This window comes from Sphaeramia orbicularis, chromosome 24 (genome assembly GCF_902148855.1).
Source record: "Sphaeramia orbicularis chromosome 24, fSphaOr1.1, whole genome shotgun sequence".
Taxonomy (NCBI): Eukaryota; Metazoa; Chordata; class Actinopteri; order Kurtiformes; family Apogonidae; genus Sphaeramia; species Sphaeramia orbicularis.
In genome coordinates this window covers 16665181-16692587 of record NC_043979.1, presented here as the reverse complement: position 1 = coordinate 16692587, position 27407 = coordinate 16665181, and the positions used below count along the sequence as shown (strand labels likewise).

Genomic DNA, 27407 nt, shown 5'->3' with positions numbered 1-27407 from the left:
TTTTTTATTGTACCCCAAGAGCAATTTGTCTTGCAGTTTACTGACTTTTTTTTTTTTTTTTTTTCCCCTTGACCCAAACCTAGCGTCGTGGTGGGGGTTCAAACCAGCAGGGGCTCTTTATTGAGTGAGTTATTCCCTTTCATATTAAAAAAAATGCTAAAAATAACAGACAACTAAGCAGTGCAGCAGGAACTCTGCTGGTTTCTTTGTACGCAGGTAGTCAGAAACGTGTTAACATACAGTGACGCATTGGCAAACAGCACTCCATCTGCCCGTCTCAAAGGAAAACAGAAGCTCTGACGCTGACGAAACGCTGTACATGACCTGTGTTAATTTTCATAACCTTTGGAAATCACAAAGGAAATGTTGACTTCTAAAATCAACAGAAGTTCTGCACAGTTGCTGATATAAACAAGACACTGTTTTAAGCACTTTTTTGGTACTTTTGACTTATTCTTGGCTTCGTCACCCGGTCTCAATTTGTGTTCCAGAGCAGGTACAGTATATCCACGGTGGAAGAATAGGGATCATGTTGGCCTTGGCTGACTGAAGCTGAGGTCGGGCCAGCCTGAGTGGAAACGCCACGGACACAGGGGCCGTATACAGATACAACCCAGTGTGATCTCAGGTGGACCAGACCAGTAAAATAATAGGCATAATAACCTCTAAATAATAATCCAAAATGTTCTCTTTGTTTTAGTGTGAAACATAATTTAGATTATGAGAATGCGAATAACGTAAACTACCATGTACACCCTGAAATATCTTTTTTTTTTTTTTTTAAGTGAAATTTCAACAATATTATGTCTCATCTTATAACACAATTTAGAGATCACAGTGGATCTACAAATGCACAAAACATTTAATCACAGGCATATTCTTAAAATTGCACTTATGTTTCTGTAGAAATTTCAGGTTTCTTTTATCTGTTCAGTTGATTCACATTTATTGTCATAGAATAGTTTGTCTGGGTTCCTGCGGGGTCTTAAAAAGTCTTAAAAGTCTTGAATTTACAAATCTGCATTTAATACCTTTAAAAAGTCTTTAAAAGGTATTAAATTTGATATGATAGGTTTTAAGTTATGTTACCATAAACCTGTTTGCTGTATTGTGTTTAAATGTCCAAGCTGCAAAGAAAGTAATGCTAGTTTACTTAGTTCCACCTGTTCCAACTCGATAATTTTTATTGAAACTAGAAAAACACTCAGAGCGCAGACCTAGGCAGATCAGCCCCCCCCGCCCTGATCTCCACAAAAATTTAAATTTAATCATTTGTTCCTTGTGCTAGTATCAACATTTCCTGAAAATTTCAACAAAATCCATCCATAAGTTTTTGAGTTATCTTGCTAACAGACAAACAGACAGACAAACAGACAAACCCCGATGTAAACAAAACCTCCACCGTTCCTTGGCGGAGGTGATAAGGATTAGCCCCCAGTGAGAAATGACTTGGAATGGTGGGAATCAAGGCATTGGAGTGAATAAATTAATTTTCCTAAATTTTAGGAGTCACACATTTTTGCCAGTATGGCCATGAAATGGACGTTAAATTCTGTTCTAAGTAGTCTTAAAAAAGTTTTAAAGGTGCCCTGCCACACGTACAGTATTTCATTACTTTTGTGGTAATGTCTGAAGTTCTACCATGGACTCTGTAACATTTTTTGTGGAAAAAATGTCTTGGTTACCAAGTTTCAAGACATTGTAACTTAGTATAGAAAGCCTACTGGAAGACTCAGCTTGATCCACTTCTCATGAATATTCAACATACTAATCTGCTTGACTCTGATTTGCTAACAGCTAGCCAATGAGAGTCTGGCTTTTCAGCCCTGCACAACAAGTGGAGGAACTGGCAGAAACCGAAAATGAAACTACATGCTCCGACTCCCGGCTTTTATGCCTCTCCTGTACGACAAACCTTACTTGGAATTTTCACAACGTCTAACCTGTCAGCTATCCACTGGGCCCCCTACACTGGTCTAAGGGCCCCCTGGGAATGCTGGGCCCCATGAATTTGTTATGTTTGCCCGCCCTTTACGGCACCCTAGCTTGCGGTATACGAAAACTGCCACTGAGCTAGACGAATTCTGTGGGCGTGGTCTCACCTGGGTGAGCTCATGAATAGTAATGAGCTCAGGCATTAACACGTCACACTGACCAGCTTTTCTGATTGGTCTGATTTCTTCACTTGTTTCTTTTCGGTGGCAATAGCAGACAGAGGAGGTAGCGGTTCATTTTCAAATTCAAATTTTCAAATTCACTACAACATATTTCAAAAAATACAAGTGAAAGCATTTTTTTTTTGTGGCAGGGCACCTTTAAATTTAACTTGTAGAAACCTGTAGGAACGTTTGGTTTGTAAATGTAAAAAATTTTCATTATGTAGGTTTTTTTTTTCTAAATTTAAACCAAGGAGAAAATAAGGAGTTGTCATTATTTATAGGTTATTTGGCTGCTGTTATTTTTCTTGATATCATGTTGAGCTGTATGTGGCCCTGAACACCCTTGACTGTTAACATTTTCAGTGTAAATTTGGACCATTTGGCAGGCCAGCTTTGGCCTGAGGGCCATATGTCTGACACCCCTGCACTAAGGTATCACTAATATCACACAGATGAGCTTTTTCTTCGTGGGCTAGTGTGTGCACGTCTTGTTGATGGCTTTGTTTGGGTTTTCTGGTGTTTGTGTGCTTTTCAGTCCTACTAAGCCAAGAGACTTGAGGCTGTTTTATTGCGCTTCAGATCTGTTTGTGGACATCTGCTCTTATGCTGCTACACTTATGTACAAGATCTCTCTTTAAAGTAATATGCTTTCTATTACACGCTCTTTTGATATTATTTATGGGGTTATTGGTACAAGGCTGCGTCTTTACTGTGGTTAATATTATCTAATTGCTTTCGGGATGTTAGTATTTATTTTATCTTGCTCACAGGCTATTTAAATAAATGTGTCCTTGTAATATTGCCTTAATGAAAAACACAATATAGGATGCTAAGTCCAAACTTTTTTTACATGATTTATGTTCAGCTAATCATTGGTGAGATGCAAATTTGTCATTTATAAACCAGTTTCGTATCCTTCAAAAGATTAACCCTCTATTCTTTGTATGAGTCTACGTCAACTTTAAAGTCTTTACAATTCACACATCCAACACAGACAATCTCATGACTCAGTTTTGTTCTGTTTAGCTTTTGAATATAAGGTATTCTAATCTATTTTAGAGGCTAAATGTTCTACTCTTTTCACCTAATTGTCACTAGTGGGCTGTCTGTGGACAGAAGTCAGCTGTAACTGGATAACAGTCTGATAAACTGAGCAGAGGTATTCAGTCCTGTCATATCACTAATTTGTCTCAATGAGCTTTGCAGTATGTACATTATACAACATTAGCTGTATACTCTTTGACCCACAATTCAAGTAATGAACCTCTACTGTGCTTTTAGTGTCACTGACTGACCAACACACGGATTGAATAACCTTCATATAGAGATGCGCTGTAGACCAGTCTAAAAATGTTGATTGATATGTATAATGTCATTGTTCTAAAAAGAAGTTTTGTGTTAATATTCCTACAAATGTTTATGTTAAGGCAAGACAGGTGCTACAAGTGTTTGTAGATTTTCGTTTGGGTTTAGGCTTTGGTTAAGGTTAGGAAAAGACTGTGGTTTGGTTTCAGAACCAGAATACGTCATTAATCTAAGGGAGAAATTGTGTGTTTCTCCGTTCAGGTATAATAAAAAAGTAGAAGGAAAGAAGCTATCGATACAACAAAAGGTCTGTCCGTCTGTCTGTCTGTCTGTCTGTCTATCTATCCTTCCTTCCTATGTATATTTTAATTCTATACTTTTTTCACTAAACTAAAGGCCAGTAAATGAAACTGTCTGTTACTAATTGTAGTTTGCTAATAATTTCAACAATATATTTAGTTTATGATGGAAGGATAGTGGATGCATTTGATTGAACACATGCCCCCCCACCCCACCCCCCCGTGGCTCTTCTTGACTGACAGTTTCAGCGACCCTGTACATGTACATTATATATTTAATCTATCATAAGTGCAGTTTTTAAATAACTTTTGAATCTAAACTACAATGGCAGCCGACAGCAGCCAAGACATCTTTCCTTTTGTTCCGTCTGTGTGTTGGAGGTTTGTACTCTGACACAAGGATCTCAGACTTAAGCCTCATTGGAGCCCATGAGTCATCTTGACTCAGTGTAGCCAGAGGTGGATGATGAATCAATTAATAATTAATAATCAATGGAGTTTTTTTGCCAAGTAATATGTTTTTGTGTTGTTTTGTGATTGGGGATAATCTTTAAGTGATTCATGATGTCGATAACTCATGGATTTTGGCTCTAATCTTGCTCTTCTACAGTAATATACGAGTTGAAGCGTGAAGAAAATTGTGTTCTTTATACTTAGCACCACTTGTCGTATCTTATGAAGATCAAACAGTTGTTTTATTTCCACTTCCTTAATCACAATTTATGTTTATGTTTGTGCCTCAGTCTTGTGCGTGTACATGTTTGTGTAGGCAAGTGTGTGTGTGTTTTTGGCTTTTGTGTGTTAGAGACAGTGTGTGTATGTGTGTGGGCGCAGGGTAAAAATTAAAGAGGCCCTGGGATGAATATGTAGAGCAGATGTAGCAGTCGAGTTAAAAGGCTGGTGCCTGGAGCCCATTTGACACTGTAGGAAATGTCGTCTCTGACAGGAGGCAAAGCGTCTGTGAGGTCACTAGGTTGAACTAATAACCGAAATCTTCAAAATGATATAAACATATACAGAAGTATAAATTTCTGACCCTTCCAGAGGAGCATTTCTGTCTAACAGAATAATAGAGGCTGTTGCCATAAGTCTGGGAGAGCACTTTTACGACTTCCCCATTTAATTTCTGTTCCTAACATAAAGGCATTTGTAATATAATAAATGCCAGCAACTTCTAGGGGGAAAATCTATAATTCACTCCAGTTGGGTAATTTATTCCATTTGTTTAGTCACAAAGGGCTTTGGTCCGGATCAGGAAACTACAGAGACAACTGTCTTTCGAAAAGCGAGCAGACTGGCCAGTGATCAGTCAGTTCCTCCGGAGCAAAAACGAGCAAAGCGTTTCTCTGTAGTCTCAACAACGCCTCCGAGCTCACGGGCCGTTTCTACGCCATAAGGAAACTCCATGTCAGCGTTTCATCTCTGGACTCCCTCTCTCTCTCTCTCTCTCTCTCTCTCTCTCTCTCTGTCTCTCTCTGACACAGCTCTCCATCTCCCTCCCTTTTGGATTCTTCGCTCTGAGCTCGCATAAAAACACACACACATGCCCATAAACAAGCAGAAAAAAACATCCATTAAAATTCTGTGAAATGAAGCCGCACAGTACCACAACATAATGCTAAGCAGCGTGTAAGAAGTGTTTGATTTAGCAGCTGGCCTGTACGCAGACAGTGTAGCCGGAGACAGGCCATTTAAACAGTGAGCAGTTTTGAGGGCGCCAGCAGCCGATAGAGAAGTGGATTTGCGACCAGAAAGTTGCTGAAAGTCTGAAAAGGCTGCCGGCTGCCTGCTAGATATTTTACCATCATTCACTCCACTGGAGCTGGTGTGTGGCCAGTAGTTGATGACTTTGGATATTTTTGCAGCGACCAGGTGTGAATGTGTCTAACTGTATGAATGTAAAACAGGGTGTTGCTGAAAAGACCATGTGTTTTTTTTTGTTTTTTTTTCTACTGGCAAAATAAAGGCTTAACCCATAAAGACCCAAACAGCCACTGTCGACCAAAACCATCTGCTGATCTAAACTGTTTAATACCTGTTGATCCAGTAATTCTATCAATACATGTAAATAATTGATGTAAAATACAGTTTGTCATCTTTTCATGGTCATCAGATATAACCCATTTGGACGTTCAGAGGCTCTGTAGTTACTGTTGAAACACCGTTATCATCTGCAACATCAATTCACCAGTAAAACCCATGGAGTTGGATCAGTGACAGTGGATGGACACACTGGGTTTATGGTCAGTTATTTATATCTTTGCTGAAAAAGTCACTTTTTCTTCAGTTTTCTGTTTCAGATTTAATAACTAACCATCAACTCTAATTTGAGCTTTTATGAACATTTACATGATCAGTGTATTAAATATTGGAAATACATGGTTTGCACTGAAAAAATGCAAAATAAGCATGATAATATTACAATCAATGGTGAGAAATCATTTAACCCTTTAAACCCTAAGCCTAAAATAGTCTGCTTGGACTTTTTTTTTCTGATTTTGACTAACTAAAAGGTTATGTTTATGTTTGTGCACTTGGCAGACTCCAGGAGGATGGCCGTCTGCCTTGACCAGTTGGGGTTAAAAAGGTTAGAAAATATGCTGCCAGTGAGTCTGTTTGCCCATTTTTCCACAGCACTTTTTTTTTTCCAGATCTTTCAAAATCTAGCAATCATTTACAATTTACTACATGTTATAATACTGTTAAAACAGCTTCTTTTCTAGCTTCTGGTACAGGCGTGAGTGAAATTACCATAATGAACCAATCAAACCTATAAAGAGCAACATCTCAGGTTTCAGAAACTTGGAATTTTTTCAATTGCACGAACAGTGAAAGAGTTACAGCCATCCAAACTGTGTATGCACGGGGTGCGTCAACCATGACACGTCAGGTTTTAAAGAGTTAAGAAAGGTTAAGTATGGAGAATAATGAATTTGGGAATTGACACAGAAGTAGCACTGGGTCTTTATGGGTTAAGAAAAGAAAAGAAAAGTGCACCTCATACCAATACTTTACATTCACTGTCCGAATTTGCTAATCCTGACTTTATGATCATCTAGATTTGCCTTCGGATTGTTTAGAATTTCCCATTTCTGCCCGGTCCGCTCAGTGCCAGACACTATTTTAGATTCACGTCCCTGTCTTCAACGTTTGTGTTTATTTTTCTGGCAGCGAAGGCACCAAGTGTTAGTGCAAGACAGTGAACAAAGACGACATAAGTAGATTTGGTGTGGGACAGGGTATATTTGGACACCCTCGCTTGTGTACAGTAGAGGCCCTGGAGCAGATTGTGGTGTGTATTTACTTGAACCTGCCCGTCTCTGTAGATGTAACCAAAAAAAGATGCAAACTTCCATATGAAATGAATTCAGTGGAGGACTAAACCTATACTCAGTATACATGACATATATTCCAATTCTTTTTCTATATATTCAAGTTTCATTCCATACATTCCATAGACTCAAACTTAATAATACACTGTGTACATAAAAAGCAGGCAGCAACATTTGAGGCCCGTATGGTATCACTCTGAATCTGTCTTGTATCATGTACTTATCACTGACCAATTCCTGTACAGTCCGTTTTACATCTTTCTGCAATTCATGGCATGGAACTTCAACTATCTATTGAAACCATGTGTGTCGTATTAAACACTTCCCTTCCACTTCAAATAAATCAGCCGTAGTTGACGTTCTAACTTTATTGCAGCTGTATTAGACTGCGTCCTGTCTCCCTACTGCTGCACATATTCTGTTATTTCTTTCTTAAAGCTCCTGTTTGGTTAGGTACAACAGATGCTAACTAATAATGGCATTTCGCTGTGGACCTAGTGGAAAATTCCATGTTTTTCTTTTGTTTTTATATTTATTCCGGCTTAAATCTTGCACCAAATTGTGAATTTGCTTTGCTTAAGTTGGTTTACAAATAAAAAACCCTTTCATCCTTTCATGACTTTATACTCAAATCCTGGAAGGATCTATTTATAGGAGAGCTGTTTAGAAAGGAGTTGCCACAACCCCAAGTCACCCCACCCCGCCTGCATCCCATCTCGCCCTAGCCCAGCCCATCCCCACGGAGCCTCGGTCTACCCACTCTACCCGGCTCAACCCTCCCACTCGGGACCCCTCGCCGCTAATACCTCTCTGTGATGAACTAATCTCCGAGGTGAGGGTCAGGCTGCAGGAGAGGATGACACGCCTCTGACTCTGTTCATCCATCCAGGCCTTTTCATTATTAAAAAAAAAAAAAAAAAGAAACACGTAGCTCTGTCTTGCGTGAAACCCCAGCCTTATAGCCACAGCCCCAGTCTCAACCTCAGCCCAGGGGCTTGAGACAACCAGGCAGCCAGACCCCTTGGAGAGGCATGGTGCCTTTGTGTGGCTGCACTCCCCAGCTTGTCTGCCTCCCATTATTCCTCCATTCAGGCTCCAAATCAAAGCCAGCTCACATATGAAATGCTTTTGAGGTTTAAAGCTTAACTATACCACTAGTACAACTACTGCAGCTACTATTACAGACGCTGCATGATGGATCAATATTCATGTATGATTCCAACTGTATAACATTACAATCTGATGGTAACTAATCACTCTAATATCAACAATATGTTTCTGTTTCCAAACTAATTAGGCATCGGAGATCTAAGATAAAACACGGGATAATATATTTTATTTTCATTAATAACTGCTCGGAGTTTTGTGGCGAGTTGTAATTACAGTGTGCCATTTTTTCTCTCTCAGTTTGACAAGTGGTCAGTCAAATGGAGCTGGAGACTCCAGAGTACGGAGACATTTTTGGTGCTCGCTCTTTATTTAATCTAGCACAAGTGGAAATGAAATGACAGCTGTGCCATGCTCGTATACTCCCCTAATGGCGATGATGGACGCTTTTTGATGCTTTTTTTCTGATGTTCATTTTGCTATGGTGCCCTTTCAATAAATATTTTTAAGTCTGTCAGTTAATTCTGAAATTCCATCGATGAACTCTGTCCAGAAAAATAAACAGGGCAGCCACAGCAGTTAGCCTGGATGGGGGGAGTTGTTATTTTGTTCAGGCCATTGGCAGGGACTCTCCACAGAAATATTGCTTATTTTGCTTCGTTTCAGATTCAAGCTTCTGACAGTTTATGTGAAAAACTGCAAACTGTATTGCCATTTAAACACAACTGCACTGCTCTGTAATTACAAGCTCCATTCACACAGATGAATGGGACAGGCAGCCACAGAATGAGGATTGTTCTTTAGGCATACACATTCCCAAGATCTATAACAAATTGTGGTCAAATTGCAATCAGAAGGAAAAAAAGAACATTTTCCTCTATAATATTTGCATCAATCTCGACTTGATTTTTAAGTATTTAACTGGAAACCTTGGAAATCCCAACAGGGCAATTTGTTGGGTAGAATTTGGGAAAACACTGTGGTGAAATTCAACGTCCGCTCTGTCAGTCATATTTCTTTATAAAGGATGTTGCTGTGTAGAAATGTTGACACAATCGCCTCAAATATGTACTGCGTCAAAAAGGCAACTTCGTCAAGTGATTTAGACCCAATCATCTGGCTTTGTTGTAAAAGTCATGAGTGGGCCAGTGGCCGTAGTGGCCCACAACCCACTGAGTGGGCTCGCTCAAAAATAGAATGGTACATTCCAAACCAATATAACAGCGGCAGTGCACCATCACAAGACCGCAGTAAATGGCAAAATTATTGTGCATACTTTCTGAGGCACGCCTAAAAAACCCCACTGTGTCCACATGCACTCCCGCTAACATCAGGTAGCACTTAAGTGTCCTTCGCCCTAATGTATGACTAAACATGCTGCCGCTTCACCCAGCTACCCTGATATGCAGAGTTGGACAGTGCCATGTGCTGCTGGCTCACCAGGCAATAAAGACACCCAGCCCTTCAATAACAGGATATGGGCTGCATTTCTCATTTTGAAAAAGTGCACAAACAGCTCTTTAAAATAAAAGGCAGCAACTTCTGTTTGATTAAAAAAAAAAAGAAAAGACAAAGAGTCACAGAGTAGCCGCCCATTTCCTGGGAAACTTTGTCGTGTTGCTGTAGCTCTGTGGACTATTTCCCTCTCTGTGTTCCCAGTTAGCGTTGTAAAAATCAGGAATGTCCCTGTTATAATGAAGCGCCTCTCTGAAAAGACAGGATGGAGGAAAATTGAATTAATGCTAATATGGCCATTAGGTTACCACCCAGCAGGAGAAATATGGCAAACCTTAGCCATTTATGCTGTACCACTGTTAATCACTTTGTTACACTCCAAACTTTCATCTGCATAGTTTTGGCCAGGAGAAGGGGGAGAAGGCAAACCCAGAGCTAAACCAGAGATCTGTCTGCAGTGTAGTCTGTCTTCCAACCACGCACTGAAAGCTCCTGGTGAACACACAAACTCTGCTGTGAGGTATCCTTGAGGAAAATATCCATTTACTCCACAGCAACACACAAAGGTGTGCCTCAGACAGGACTGAAACAGAAAAGCTGACACATGCCGGCACACTGGCTGCGTCAAATATCCCTCATGTTTGTAGTTCTCAGGGGTGAGCGTACCTGCCAGTAGTTGTTGGCCTTTGGGGAGGATATTGGGTAAAAAGGAGTAGTTGCTTGGACTACAGCTGTCAAAACTTTTAATTTCAACTTGATGGCAAACCTCTCTTCACACAGAAAAATAAGGATTACATCTGTTGAGCTTTAATTTGTTACAGAATTTGTAGTTTAAATATTGACTTGAAATTAGTTGGTTAATTAGCCGTGCTGCTATGAAGGAAACAGTAACAGAAGCAATGAAACCGAACATTTTGACGCAGTGCCTGACCAGCACAGATGCAGCCTTATGCTAATTCACATTTCACAAATCTGAATCTCCCCTTAGCCATGCAGAGCATTTGTATATATCCTGTGAATCATCTGTTGTGTATCAAATAGATCCACAGTTTCATCTGACAATGGGAGAAGCATCAACATCAATGTGTTCCAGATCTAGCAACCTGATAGCCCGCCTTTCTTCTCCCTGTAAACAGATCATCCATTCAAAGCCTCTACATTTTACTTAAGACTTGCCCAGGCTCAGTGTCCGCTGACTGGTTCCACGTGTGCGCAGGCGGCACTGAGGTGTGTGTATGTGGCTGTGTGTGTGCGCGCAGGCTGTACTAAGGGGGTCATGAGTCACTGGAACTGGGACATGACTGATGCCCTCCCTAAGTCTTACTCTAATTACTGCTGAGGTGTCAGTGATTGCCCTGATGACAATCCTGAGCTCAGCTGGTGTGCTGTTTCAGCCCCGCCAAGATGACACTGTCACAAAACCCAAGTCCGTAAGCTGTAATTGTGCATTTTCAAGAGTACTGCATTAGTCAATCACTGCGCACCTTGACGTTTGGATGTGCGTAGGTCGTGGCGAGCAGCGACCCTGTCAACTCCTGTGGTAATTACTGCTGAGTAATGTTCTAGGTTTGGCTGGAATAGAGAAAAAACTCACCAATAAATCTGGAGGCCATTTTAGGACGTCGCCCAACAGGCTATGAGTTTGCATGGGAAAAAAAAGCTCCACTATTATAAGCCAAAGAAATGGCAAAGTTGAAACCATACAACCTTAACAACATCAAATTAAAGCTCTCATCAAAAGTTGGCCGCCGTGGAAAGAGGGCGAGAAGGCACAAAGTTGGCCAACAAAGCACCACAGTTAAAGGAAATACCCACACCGCTGACTGCACAGAAGCACAGCCTCTAGTCATTTCCAATGCTTGCAAAGACAATGGGGATACGCTGAGGCTTAAGTAATAAGCACAAAATGACTTCCAGAGCGGCAGGGCCTCCTCATTTCAGCGTGGCAGTGATGCGGGGAAATCAGAGCCACGCGAGTTGAGGGTTTCATGGAGGATCAAAGATCGTGATTAGCCTACACTGTCCATCCACCATTATGGGTAGATCTGCCGCCGATGGCAACCATATGCCGGCCGGATTAACCTCTCCATCACAATCACTATCCAGCGAAAGAAGAAACAAAGAGGAGAGGAGAGAAAAGTGGAGCACTAAGCACAGGCAGCAGAACAGAGAGGTGAACAGCTCCAAAAGAAATGAAGGAGGGATGAGAGGGGTGGAAGTGGAGAGGTAAAAAACATCAAATGTCAGTCAGTGATGTGTGGCATAACACGTGTGGCCAATATGCAGGATGCCTTTTGGCACGTTTCCCTGACCTATATAGTCCGGAAGTTAGGGAAACTGCAGGCTGAAACAAGTCTTTCAACTTTTAAATGAGCCACAGTGGATGCTCTGTACTGCACATTTGGATTTTTAATAAAGTTGATACTAGTGGGTGCTGAAGTAGTCATTTCTCAAGCAAAATTCAGGATACATCTTATGAAAAAAAAGTGTAATTTTATTCAAAGTGACTCCAAAATTTTGTATTCATCCCATGATGTACAGGATGGGGAAGCAAAATTTACAATGAACATTTAGTTGTTTTTTCTCAGCAGGCACTACGTCAATTGTTTTGAAACCAAACATATATTGATGTCATAATCATACCTAACACTATTATCCATACCTTTTCACAAACTTTTGCCCATATGAGTAATCAGGAAAGCAAACGTCAAAGAGTGTGTGATTTGCTGAATGCACTCGTCACACCAAAGGAGATTTCAAAAATAGTTGGAGTGTCCATAAAGACTGTTTATAATGGAAAGAAGAGAATGACTATGAGCAAAACTATTACCAGAAAGTCTGGAAGATACTATTAAAGAAGAATGGGAGAAGTTGTCACCCGAATATTTGAGGAACACGTGCACAAGTTTCAGGAAGCGTGTGAAGGCAGTTATTGAGAAAGAAGGAGGACACATAGAATAAAAACATTTTCTATTATGTCAGTTTTCTTGTGGCAAATAAATTCTCATGACTTTCAATAAACTAATTGGTCATACACTGTCTTTCAATCCCTGCCTCAAAATATTGTAAATTTTGCTTCCCCACCAAGTATATGGGATTTAAAAGAGGATAAAACGGTATTTGAAATAATCCTTCAAGTATCGTCTGGAAGTTTTATATCGTCCTGAGACCCAGAATGCATTTTTATCCTCTGTAGGGGACAAGTTTCACAGCTGCACTTAAAAAATAAAAAGGCATTCCATTTAATTTAACTGTTGCATCATGCTGTTTCCAATCAAAACAGTTATTTAATGTAAAAAAGCCAAAATTTTGACTTTCATGGGTCTTGGGAGGATATAAAAGTGCTTTGTCACCTACTTAGGGCCACTATTATGTAACTTGCCTTTTAACTTAAGAGCTTTAATAGGAATTTTACACGTTTTTATGAGCCAGGGATCATAGTTTGAGCTGTCTGTTCATATACCACTGTCGTCATGACCTGTAAGTTTGTATCTCCTCTGAACATAGAGGCTGGCTGACCTACTGTAGCTGCAGGAACAACAGTTGGGTGCTTCTGTGAAACTGGTCCCTAAAAACAGGAGATGGGGGCTGAAAATTCAAACAAGATGTCGACTAATGTTATGAAGCAAGTTTGGAAGCACTTTGGGTCTATTTTAAAACTAAGTATTTACAGAGATAAAAGAGAAACTATTTTTCAGATAAAACACATTTTTCTATTATTTTTTAGTATTTTTATACAAATTCCACATGTAACACTGTAAAAAGGACACCGAAATTACGTGCCACTATTTTTAACAATATTTCTTTATTCTCTCACAGGCATTTTGGGAATTGAACTAATTATGCAAGGCAGAGTGTTTCACAAAAATGACCGCTGTTACAATATCAGTCGTAATTTATGTGTTTAAATGGGCCGGTTCTGCATGTAACGCAAGTGGACACGATGGGTTACGCACGAAACCTGGAATGGGACCGCCACATGAAAGAAAAAAAAAACCGCAAAAACCTGCATGTCTGGATTAGAAAAACCACAAGGATCATCAAATTTAACACAGTGTCTTTATTTACAGCACTATATATAAAGACTATTTCAAGCCATGTTTTTCAGATCAAATGCACTGACACCTAGGTAGTTTTTCATGTCCCAGTTTTGGTCCTATTTTTGGCCCCAATATTTGATTAAAAATTCATTAATTTGGGAATGTCTTAGAGTAAGAGTATAATTTTTTTGCATTTATCTTAGGTCATCATTAGGTACATCCTGGGAGGAAATATGTCTAAATTTCTCTTGTATTATTGGGTCTAAAAAGCAGGAAACGTGCCAGACACCAAAATGAACCCAGTTCCATAGAAGCACCCAGTTCAGGTTGGCTGTTGCTGTAATTTAGTTGTAGTTTCTTGTGTATGTCCTTCTATGTAGGGTCCAGTCTAGAAAAACTCACCAAACAATATTCTCATCTTTATTGCAGCATGGACATGCACAATAAACCCATTTTAAAAGTTGTCTAGAGGAAGGCGGATTTCAGAAGAAGAAAAAAAATGTATGTAATTTATTACAATTATAATTTCCTTGCTGAATGAATGTTGTAATTCATCTATTTTATGTTCATGAGTAATTTGTTCCATAGAGGCACATGTTTATTAAGCAGCCACTGGCTATTGAATGGTTGAGGTAGAGGTAAAAGTATATTGGATTTTTAAAGGCTGATATAATAGTTTGCAGCAGGAAAAATATATCTAATTAAAAATACCTAAATTAATAAATCTGGATCACTGATTATCAATAAATGGAAAAAAAAAGTGAAACTGAACCTGAGACTCACTGTAAAACATCAGAATCAGGTTAGAATAAGTGTATTTCCAGTTTGATATCAATTTTAGCAGTCCATTTATTAAAGTAAAGAATGACCTGTATTTGTTTGTTTATCACATTTTATGTCACATGTAGGGATGTAACGATATGAAAATTTCATATCACGGTTATTGTGACCAAAATTATCACGGTTATCATTATTATCACGGTATTGTTGAAATGTGCTCAAAATGTTCAAAAAGTACTTATACACACACTGAAATAATATAACCAAGTTATATTTACAAAAAAACAAATGAAATAACATGCATAATCTACTTTCTGTTGGCAGAAACATTGAAATATTAACATGTAAACATCAAACATACAAATGTGCATTAAAGATGGCACCTTATGGCCAAAAGAGATATCTACACTAGGGATGGGAATTAATAGGATTTTATCAATATCAGTGCCATTGTCGATTCTGCTCACCAATCCAATTCCTTATCAGTTCTGTTTTTTGAGTGGGAAAAAAAGTAGTTGGACAGGTTACAGTGGAGCTTGTTTGACCATTTTCCATATCAGATCATTCACAATGTCACACATATACAGTATTGTACACACACAAACACAAAGTGAAACACAGTCATATTTTCCTAAACTGTTTATTGAACAAATGTAAAATATACTGAAAGAATAAGGATTTTAAAACATGTTAGGGTGATCTGCTTCTCCAGGAAATGAGCAGTATCACCGTGATTTTTAAAGAGCAGTAATCGAACACGGTTATCATGATAATTAGAATTTAAACGGCAATACTAACCGTTGGAAATTTTACCATGGTTTATACCGGTAATCGTTACATCCCTAGTCACATTAAAGATGTTCATCATCATCATCATCATCATCATCAGGCCTGATCGAGTGTCATGTGAAGGGCTGGGGGTCATATTTATCCACATAGTCCCAGAATTCAAGAGCTACAAATCCATTCTGTCTGAAAATAAAATAAAATACTGTCTTTCATGTTAGACCAGTTAGATCGACAGGCCTGCTTCAGTAGATTTGAATTCACTTTGACTTACTTAAGTGCTTTTTATGGTTTAAGCTATAAAAAGTCAGATCTCTTTGTCAGTTGTATGTCTCTCTATTATAATTCAGTTTTGCCCACTCCTCCGATTCTCTGCCTGTTCCAGATTACTCAGATGAGCCGATGAGTCGTAAGGTTTAATGGGCCTCTCCTCTCTTTCATCAGCAGAGAGCCCAGTCATCACTATTGAGTGGAAAGCCTATGTGGGCTTGGCTGCTCAGGGAATAGGAGCGGGATTAAGTGATATCATATTGTTTAGCAGGGGATCTCCCTCCCTTGGCAGGCGCTCTGAGATTCAGTCATGCCTTCAATAGGTGGGTAGTCATCGCCTCTTCTGCAAGCAGCGATAACTATATTGGTGATATTTCATCTTGCAGCTGTCATGACAGTAAATTGAAGTTAAAATGAAGGCATTTGTGAGAAAAGGATGAGTCACTTGTATATCATACAGGCACATTCCGTCAGTTGTATTACACATACAGAGCATCTGCGATGGTCTGTCTTTCTGTTCTCTCCAGCTGGGCAAGTCACCCTCTGGGACTACTGAATCAAAGTTCACATGTTCGACAGCTTCCCTATAAAACACTGATTTCTGAAGCAGCAGTTATACTCGGTCTTTCTGTGTATAGTCTTTTAGTCTAGGAGTGAGGCTTGTCACTGAGATCTTGTTTGTACATTTACTTACAGTGAACCTAGATGAACTTACTACAGCACAAAGATGCTTTAGGGAAACTTGGCCTCGGTTATAAGAGAAGGTCAGAGCAGATAACTGCAGCCGCTTAGAGACTTTGTAGTAGCAGTTCACACTAGGCCTCAGATGGCTCCCCTGTGGCATTTGAGCTCTCACAACAAAAGTTAATGCGATTTTTTGGAACGTTGATACCATGAAACCTGAACTCCCTGGAGCCTTGCAGTATTGTCCAAAATTAGAGCGTCTCAAAGAAATTCATGTCACGCTAAATTCGACTTCACGCTGATATAATACGACATGTATTTTCTCATTGGCTTTGAGGTTTGCTGAAATTAATAAAATAAGAAGACAGTGTACCTGAAACAACACAAAAGCATTGCGGTTACTATAGTGGAAAGGATATTTGTGAATCTGGACGGGTGGTTTGTGCCTGTGAATAAGCAGACCCTTCCGTCTACCATTCCACTCTAATTAGGTGCAACAGATTCAATATAAACGTCACGGCCTTTCATATAATCCTGCCCATTAAAATAAGAACCACCATTAGGGAACACTGATGTAATGACTGTTATGAATGCAAGCAGTTCTAAATGTCAAACGTCATTTATCGTGGCCACCCAAGTTTCTACATGTTATGAAAGCTTCGGGATGGTTCACAGAGGATCATCGGAATTGATTCTATTTTTGACCAAACGTGCATTCTCAGAAATAGTAAAAGAACAAGTACTGTTTTGTTTTGTTAAAAAAAAAAAAAATACAACTAACAGCTTCTGACTAAGGTTATCACAGAGTTTATAGTTTTGCGAGTCCGAGCTAAGCTTTATAAGTTTGAGATGTCAATCCAATACATTTGCAGGATCTAAAATAGTCACTGTGGTGCTTACACATTTTTTAACCTTTCTTAGGATTTACGCTTTTTCTGTATAAATGCGAACATAATCATATTTCAAGTCTTTAACTACCATAGACGCTTGAGGCACCAGTACGTGAACCTGCGTCTTAACCAACTACTGCGACCACATTTTCCAGTAATAACTTCAATTAAACATTTACGGTAACCATTCCTCTATACTTCAATTGTCTTGAAGGAATTTCAGTCCATTCTTCCTCACAGAATGGCTTCAAATTAGGGATATTGGTTGGCTTCGATTCATGCGCTTACTGCCTCAGGTTATTCCACAGCATTTCTATAGAATTATGGTCTGGATGGAAATTGATCGCTGCCTTCCTGTATGATCCACTTTCCATTGAGCTTCAGTTCATGTGTGATACCTTGATATCTTTTGGTACGATTTAGAATCCATAGTCCAGCGGTTCCCAACCTTTTTTTGGCTCGTGACCCCATTTTAACATCGCAAATTTCTGGCAACCCCAGACATTCAAAACACAGACATTTTTCTCTTAGAGATGTCTTAGCGGGGCGAGGCGGGTGAAGAAATCTTTCCATTCTCTGTTCGGTCCGGTTTTCTGACTGCGACTGTGTCCGGGCAGGTTGAAGCATAGTAACGTACGCAGTCACGTGATCGGGTCAGTCAACATACCCTCTCAGATATTAGTCTACATTTTATTTGAACTTGATTTTTATAAGAAAAAGTGTGTGTTTTAATTATAATGAAATATTTATTGAATCATTAAAAATATTTTTTATTAATAATTTTACAATTTTTTTATCAATTACTAGAAACTCCAGGCGACCCCAAGGTTGAAAAACACTGCCATAGTCCCATCTATGAATGATGGCGAGTCATCTTTGTTAAACACCCAAATCATGACTCTGCTACCGCTGTTTCACATTTAATGTAAGGTTCATATGGTTAGCCTCATAGCATAATTGCCATTGTATCATCATACCAAGTCATATTTTGATCCAAATTGTGAAATCTGCATAAAAAGAAGCAGCAGTGTTAGAAGAGTAAAATTATGTACGGTAGATATCACAATTTGGCCAAAAATATAATATAGGCTATTATGCTATGAGGCTAACGTTATGTTGGAATGTTTGGTCAGTGCCAAATCTAGCACTTCTCATTTAAGCCAAAATGTTCTACTTTTGGGTTCATCTGTCCACAGAACATTCTTCCAATACCTCTCTGGCTTATCCACATGGCTGTTTGCAAACTGTAGACAGGCAGTAATGTTGTTTTGGAGAGTTGCAGCCTCTTCACAGACTCACCCTTGATGATATCCTTTTAACATCAATTGAAAATCCCAAGAGTTTCACATACTTTTTTGACATCGCAATGTTCCACCATATCATTAGCGTCATAGCATAATTGCTGTTGAATTGTGTAATCTGCATAAAATGAATCAGCAGTGTTAGAGAGTGAAGTTTCACAGATATCACAATTTAACCAAAAATATGATTTGAGTAGTTATGCTATGAGGCTAATGATATGCAAATTATTAAGTTTAATGTTTTTGTCTCATTGGATGTGTTTATCTCATTTCTAATCTGTCTAATAGGGTTGGGAATCTTAGTTGGAAGGTTGATACAATATGCATCTCGATAGAGCATCTCCGATCCGATATATTAAAGATACATGTGGCACCTCGCAATGTGATACGATACGGTTCACACCCAAATCACAATACAGAGCGATTAAGCGCATTCTGATTCAACACATTCATTCTGGTAAAAAGAAAAAATATGCAGTGCAATTCAATGAGCTTGACTGCTTATTTATCAAATAAGACCATTACTTTTTATAAAGTGGCTTTTGTGCAATTTCAGAACATGTGCCTCACATACAGTCAGGTGAAAAAGTTAGGACTTGGTTTCCAAAGTCATTTCTCTGCATGTTTCTGACACTCAACTTCTTGCTCCCTCGATGAATCAGTTTGTAATGTAATGTATTTGTAATGTAGGTAATACAGAAAAAGGTTCTGTCACTTTAAGAGACACCTGTGTAAGGTAGTCTGGGATGCGCTGTTAGATACGTATGTCACTGTTTAAGGAAGTATCTCCGGTATGTACGGCAGTATTCAATACAGTTGATCTAGTAAAAAGTACACGTTCAGAAACCACATGTCGTCACCTCCTTCTATGTCTGTCAGATACAGATACAGACATTACAGTATACATTCGGGGTGCTCGTGCCACAGTGGGTCCACAGAGCTCAGACTATAGTGCAGTGTACACATCCACAAATCCACGGCACACGTTAATGTGGGTCTGAAGAAAAGAAAAACTTACTCAAATAAAGAAACACTTTTAAATGCAAGTAAAAATATATTCTATTGAACGGATCGAATTTTATCGATACAAGCATTCAATAACCGATGCATCGCGATATTATTCCAAATTTTTCATTCACTCGTAGCTTCTCTACCGGTGCACTCGGATCATGCACACGTGTGTCGGCGTATCGATACGTATCGGATAATCTTCCCATCCCTACTGTCTAATAATATTTTATTTGACATTTCTTCAAAAGCATCAAAAATTATACAAACCAAGACCATATAGAAAACAAAAATGCTATCAGTCAATATCAATAACTGTCACGCCAAATGTGAACTCACTGTTTCTTTCAAGAATATATTTTGTTCATGAGTGAAAGTTGAAGAACCTATGGTCATGGTTCATGGTCAGAACATGACAAAACAGTGAAACAAATCTTGAGGTAGAACATTAAAAAATTATAAAATGTTTGTTCAATATTAAAATACACATTCTAAAATGAAGTAAAACAACTAAACTTTAAACATTTCTAAGGGTTTAGTTGACAATGTAAACAAAATAAATCCAAAAGACAAGAAAATTTTACATCTCAATAATAACAGTTATTACCATGATATAAGAATAAATTATGATTATGAAAATTTGCATTTTACAGACCATCACCATCACAAATCTATATTGTATAACTGTTTCAGGACCAGGGTTTGAGCCTTGACCTGGTGTTAAAGTGGATGGAACAAAATAAAATAAAAATTAAATAAATGAATGAAAAGGATGTCATTTTAATTTTATAGCACAGCTAGCAGTAGTCAGAAAAAAATGTAAAATTCAAATTCTAATTTATTGTTGCAATCAAAAAGATATATGTTATTTTAATATGAATTTGCAGCATTGAACATATATACAGATTTAACAGTATTGCTTTTTGTCCTGCAATCAGTTAATTTGTGTTTTTTGATAAGTGGTACTCAGTTACAGCAAAAATAAGCCAGCATTAATAGCTAAGGAATTAGATGTTTTTTTATTATGAAATTTTCACAGTGCTTTTAAACAAAGAATTGTATAATGATTAAGTGCAGTACATTTTCAAGTGAAAAACCAGAACTGGAGTGTATTGATTCATTCCCCTCATGCTGTAACTTTAGTAGTGCCTTCTGGAAACATCTATTCCTGTGGCTGCTTATTCAAAGAACAACACAAAAGACACTTTAGAACATTTCATCAAATTTCATGACAGGGAGAAAAATACAACAAGACAAATATTATTTTTAAGTTTATGACAGTTGACATTAACAGTGATATATGAAGTGCAACGTGCAAGTTAGAAACTTACTCACTTCTCAAATGCAGCAAAAATTCTTCCAGAGGAAACAGCTTTAAGGATGAAATGTTCCCTCAGTCTATTTTAAGTGAAAGTTGGTTCATTAAATATACTGGAAAATCACATTTTCTATGCTGGTCTAGAACATAAAAGTCAAAAGGAGGAAGATTTAGAATTCCAAATAAAAACCGAGACAGATTTTGCCTTTAATGTCTTGTTACTGTTATTTCAGTGGGATTAAATGGTTATAGTGTACTTTGCTTTGCAGGCAGTCGGTAAACAGTTCAGCAAACAGAGCATGCATGTCGGTCAGCCTTGCATATTCATATTCGTCTTTTCAAATGCAAGTTTCAAGTGTTTTTTCTAACTAATAAAATCTATTCCAGTGAAGAAGAGCATACTTTGTTGTTGTGTAGTAATAGTGTCTGCACGGAAACCAAATGTTTCTTCCCCACCCTGACTCTTTAGGGAAGACACACAAAACAGAAACTATAAATCTATCATATGCAATACAATTTAGTCACCCTTTGAAATTTGCCTTGATGAACAGTAATTGCTATCCAGACCCTTCCATCTTCTACACACTTTCATGTCCTCACAGTGGGTCTTGAATCATGGCATCTCGTGGTTTCCTAAACGACCCTTTGGGTGTCTGATCTTTGGAAGAAGACCACCAAAATTGCAAAACTTTGGCACCCTAGAAGGTCCTCTAGTGTGCCCATTAAATCATCTTACTTTATTCCTATCTCAATATAGCCATGTATTTCTGAACAAGATAAATATTTGAGTAATACATACTCTAGGTGCAGCACTGGTCCCAGGCCAAAAACACCACTGTCAAAATATGAGTGAAAGAGGAGCATTCACCGTTCGCTGATGATCGCAGAATAAGCGTTTGCACATCTCTGATAAGTCCGGATCTTGATTTTTGTCATAGATGTTGAAGTCAAATTGCACATCCGGAGTAAAACATCCACCATAGACCTAAGGTTGCAAAGTTAATCCTTGTGTTTTTGTTTATTTATGGATACAAATGGAGACCTTAGTGTATAACGTCTCAGTATGAAGAAACTACGCTTGCAATTGCCCGCTTAAAATATGCCGCCCGGAGGACTATTCGATAATGAAATAGAAAAATAATCGCAGGCAAATTGTCCTTGGTTTCAAAAGAAGCTTAGTCTAAGATTGTTACGTTCAGCACAGCTTCTTCAATTACAAACTGTTTCAGAAATATCAGATATAATGTGGAAAAAATAAACACTGATAATTTGTTGAGAGACAATTTTGAAATGTTTACGGTATGTCAGTTACATAATGCCTTTCGGGTTGTAGCCCAATTGGAGAGACACTGCTGGCTTTCATTAGCAGCAAGCATTTTTCTCCATCATATTGAACGATGCTGCCAGAAGTCTGTGCTTCTGAAAACATTGCAGCGCCCTGCCAATAAGCCCCCTCCCCTCCCCTTCTCCTCTAGCCACCACCTCCCACCTCCCTCCCCCCTCCCTCTCCCCTCCAGGCACAGCCAGAGCGGGGCCAGATTGCTGAAAGGCAGCGCAGGCAGTGTGGCCCTACTCCAAGCCTGGCCACTTTGGAAATCGCCACACGCAAGTGCTGGCCTCCCTGTCGGTGGTGTGATGGGGTCACCTCTGGGGCCTGGGGTGGGTAAACACACATGACCCAAGACAAACTTTCACAATTCCGCCAGGTGTGCAAACAGGAGGCCGCAAAAATACCCGGAAAAGTCTGACCATGCAAAAACAATATAACTGCCTCTGATGAACTCGTCCCAATGCAGACGTCGAAGCGTGTTTTAGCATCATGCATATTAATTCATCATGTCTCTGAGAATGAGAGAATTTGATTGGGTTGGACTGGAGACTCACCTGCTCTGTTTGGTCCCCAGAGCGGACGTTACACAGCCCACCCAGTCAGCAGAGAATAGACAGAGAAATAAAATGAAAAGCTGGAGAAAAAGACACTTTTAATGTGCACTTTAAATCTGAGCAGGCCTTTTTCTCACATGTTCTAAGTCAGTAAAGCTTCCCATGTGGCCACCGGTGTAGTTTATGTCTCGCTGCTACAAACCTCTGAAGTGTTCGTTTCATGGCCTGTACCCGCGATCCAATCCACCCAGTCCTGATCCATTGTCTCCTGGGCCGGTGAGTCCTGAAGCTGACCTCTGTGGGGAGTCTTCCAGGCACCACATGTTGGTTTTGTGTCCATATGAACTCTACTTGCATGAGCAGTTGGGCCTATGGCACCAAGTCTGAAGGACACAGCAAAACAAGGATTTAACTACAACCAGATGCAGGACTGTCCTCACAGATCATCCGTTATGCTTTGTGTTAGATCTTCCTCAGATAATCATGCTGCCAGTGAAAAGGGTTGCCTGTTTGTTTGTACGCGAGGGACAATCAAAGCGTCACAATGTACTCGCAGATATGTTTTAATGCTGGTTGCCAGCTAATGCCATGGAACAGGCTGCACATCTGGCTTTGTATTTCTGTAAAATGCTATTTCCATTTGTGATTTCAGAATTATTCATGAATGCTAATTTATGGATAATCCTACAACTGACATGCAGCGTAACAACAAACAGATAATTCTTTTTAAAGTGCTGTAAATCTCTGTCATAACAACGTACAATTTGAGACAACCGATTTTTACTTTATAATGATATCATTGTTACAACTTACCTCTGCTAACCCCCGATGCTAGACATTGAGTAAGCACGTAGCAGCCTGCTGGTTATACTATTAGCAATACAGATGAGAGATGTCTGCATGTCTGCAAAGTCAACCTGTAATTATCATGGCTGTATATCCCCGGGGCAAGAGACTAAGTCAGATTTATAGATTTATTCTGTCTTCAAATTAGCATCATGCCTCAGATTCCAGCATTTCATCTCACAGGCTGCTGGAATGTTTTGAGAGTAAAAAAAGGGAGTCATTGTAATTCACAAATACACATCCCAAACCGCCGTCAACAATATGTGAGAGCACTGTTCAAAGCACACACATTAGAAACTTTGGTTAGCTGCAGCTGTAGGAAAGGGTTTTTTTTTTTTTTTTTTTTTTTGGAAAACTTGTGGACTGTTTGGATTAAAAGGCCACAGGAGTATCTAATTCTGTTAATTTTTTCGGGGAGACGGGCTACTGGAAGTCAGCAGCAGCAGTCACCGCATTAGGTCTACTTGCAGGCTGAGGAATCTGGAGGGTTTTTCGTGCTGCGTTCAATTGCAATGCTGTCACAAGATGGTTCATCCTCATTCACAAATGGCTGCAGCTTTTCACATAAACACAAAAGCTACAATTTAAGGACTGTAAAGAAATACATAAACATAATTTTAGAAACATACATATTATAGAGTACAGCACAAAACACTTTAGTTCATTTGATTTCAGATTTTTATTATTGTTTTTAGTAGATACTGTGTGTGTATTAGGATGGATAAAATATAGACTGAATTAACCATTTGTGACTTTTAATAGATTACAACAGAAATACAAATTGCAATTAAAAACTATATTTTGTGTCATTTCTTCACATTTAATTTATTTCCTAAAATCATTCACAGTATACTGTATATTGAAAAACACAGTTAATAACTTACAAATATTACAAAGACAAATCAATAAACAATTCTTTTTACTTCTGCTCAAAATCTGTATTTGTACAACCCAAAAGACATATTTTACTTTAGTAAAAATTCTATTCAAAATTTATGCCACTGATTCACATTTTAACTCCACGTCACTGACGGTGTTTTACTTGTTATGAATTAAGGCTGCACATAAAATATTTCATGACTGTTTTGATGATATATTTCTGTCAATTCAACAAATGAAAAAAAAGCAGTCGCTCTTAATTAAATCATGACAAATTATACCAAATAAGTGTGACTTACATGCTGCTGTATCAGTGTTGTAAATTAAATAATATACAGAAAACAGATGGAGCATTTTTATAATTAAATCTTAATGTTAGTCTTACATTTTTATTTTAGTGCTTGCCTTAACACTGAAGTAAACATTAGAAAGTTGTATTTATTTTTAGGTGTGCATGCCCTATTCAACTGCAGGTTTCTCTTATTCTAATGTGTAATACCTACGTCTGTTTAATGAAGCTAGTCCTCCCAGAGATGAGGCGGTCCTCTGAGTTTTTTCTTTTTTTTTTTTTTTTTACAAGTGTATTTAATTTGTATGCATGTTTTAACGGCACATAGTGGAATGCAGGTGCTTTTTTCAGAATGTGTTTACAAGCGCTCACCTAATGAACGACACGGTAATGTATGCATTCCTCTGTGTCAGTATGTTGTTGGATTAGACAAATTCCAGCATATTTAATACTAAGTGTTTTTTTTTTTCCTTTCCTAAGAAGAGTAAATACATTCCTTGACTGGCTTGTCCTGGATTGATCTCTGCTGACTCAGAAGAATGATTGCATACCTACCAAGCATCTAATAGACAATGCCCCGGGGTTACTTCTGTGCATGTACCGTACATGTGCAGACGGCTTTGTGTGGAGAACAATGTTTACAGTTCAACCCAGTTCTTGGGGGAGCAACACAGACTCTCATTACTCTGTTTCTGCAGTCTGTCGTACACTGCTGTCAGCAAGAAATTAGTGGAAAAAAAAGTCCGCTTAGAAACATTCAGGTGGAACCTATCAGTGTATTGATTCTGAAGAGTTTTATGTAATATTATTTTTGCTAAAAACAATGGTCAAAAGTAGAAATGTCAGAAATAATACAGTGGTACATGAGTAAAAACTGCAGGAGTTTCTTTGTTTTTTTATTCTGAATAAATCTGTATAGACTTCAAATATTCACATCTGACTTGAATTGATCTTCAGACAGAAATAAGATAAAGCCATAAACTACTTTTAAATGGCTAACCTAAGACAATACAGCTAGTGAACTGTAAGAGCTGGCCTGCTTGCTTTTGCTTCAGGCTCTATTTTGACTGGTTCAAGTCTGCATCCTGCTCGTACATCTTTCTAAAATTATACACCACAATGAAGAAAAGCGGCCACTTCTAAACAATGTCAAAAATTCAGATTTAGATCCCCTTATTTTTTTTTTTTATCTTGTTATTGTGTTACACATGGACTGAAAGACGAGTCACAGCATTATGAAATCATGTGAGGAGGGCAATTATCCATCACAAAAGCCCCAAAGAAAAAAATAAAAAATAACCCACCGGCTTCAGAAGACAACAGAGCCTTTTGTTTGCCCCATTGTCAGTGACACAGTGCCGAACTCCTTCTCATAATGGCTTGTTTCTCCAGTGAGCCGTCTGCCTTTATCAGGCAGACTTTGTTCTCGGCAGCAAGTAAACTGAGTTTCTGAGATACATAACGGGCGGATTATGTATAAGCTCATTCAGGTCACTATTGGCTGTTTTGACCCCCGGATTTGACTCACGCTCATCACAGTGTTCCTCCTCACACTTGCTGTATGTGTGACACACTGCCATTTCTGTTATTGACATTTCCCCGGAGTGACGGCATCATGTGACTGGGGGCGTCATGTGACTCTCAGCCTTGTAGTGGAGTTGTATCATCAGTGCGTTGTAATTATAATGCTGACTTAGCAGTTCAGCTGTGTGAACTCCACTGACCTCGACCTCACGGCTATTGTAAAATCTCTCAGCTGTTGACAACTGACCACACAATGACAGGGTTTTGAGTGTCCGCGGCTGCACTATACCAGCCTCACTGGACACCAGCGTAGAGGCCGAGTTAGAGCGAGTTAGAGCAGGAGCAAGAGCATCACCAAGGAGGGAAACTAGAATTACGTTCAGACTGCAGACAAATTTGGCCCAAATCCGATTTTTTTTACCCATATGTGACCTGTATCTGATCTGTTAAAGACAGTTTGAACAGCACAAATCCAATTTTTTTCAAATCCGGCCCAGGCCACTTTCATATGTGGTCCTAAATCCGATACGTATCTGATATTTTGCAATGCGACTTCAGTCCGAACAGCCAGGTCGCATTTACATCATTGAAATGCGACAAACATCACAATTCTGCGTCCTATGAGGAGGAGCAGCAGGTAAAATATATTTACTTTCGTAAACACAATGCGTGCTTGGGTGTTCACGTATTACATCAGGACCTCTTTTGCGCATGCGGGTCACTTCAGGGTCGTATTCAGTTCATACTCAAAACTGATAGAAGTCGCATTTAATGTGTAATATGAACAAGCACACAAAAAAATCGGATTTCACCAAAAAATCTGAATTGTGCATCAAGACCTGCTGTGTGAACATAGTCTAAGGCTACGTTCAGACTTGCAAATGTGGCCCAAATCTGATTTTTTTTGCCCATATGTGACCTGTATCCGATCTGTTAAATACACTTTGAACAGCACAAAACTAGGGATGCACCGATACCACTTTTTTCCAGACAGAGTATGAGTACTTGCTGATACCGAGTACCGATACGAGTACTTAATAATCCCATTCCAGTTCTTAGTTCCTTTTGTAAATGTGCTTTATTGTCGTTGTCATTAGTCTGACTGGAACAAAGTGCTGCTACTGACATTTAATGTGTTGGAATGAGCGTTTCTCAATTAATCCACCAGGGGGCGCCGCTCTGAATTAACCATACTGGACAAATACCACAAAAAAGAGTAAAGTTTTTTGAGAAGAAGAAGAAGAAAGTCAG

At 38.9% G+C, this 27407-nt stretch overlaps 1 protein-coding gene and 1 long non-coding RNA gene across 2 annotated transcripts in view; one reads left to right on the top strand and one right to left on the bottom strand.

Annotated features, from left to right (window-relative positions):
* runx2b (RUNX family transcription factor 2b) overlaps positions 1-27407 on the top strand; it is a 95199-nt gene that overhangs the window by 4425 nt on the left and 63367 nt on the right.
* The window catches only part of LOC115415422 (uncharacterized), a 50562-nt gene that overhangs the window by 11239 nt on the left and 11916 nt on the right, over positions 1-27407 (bottom strand). The window contains exon 2 of the long non-coding RNA XR_003934801.1: positions 22821-23001. This is a non-coding gene — a long non-coding RNA (uncharacterized LOC115415422). The remainder of the gene's footprint in view (positions 1-22820; positions 23002-27407) is intronic.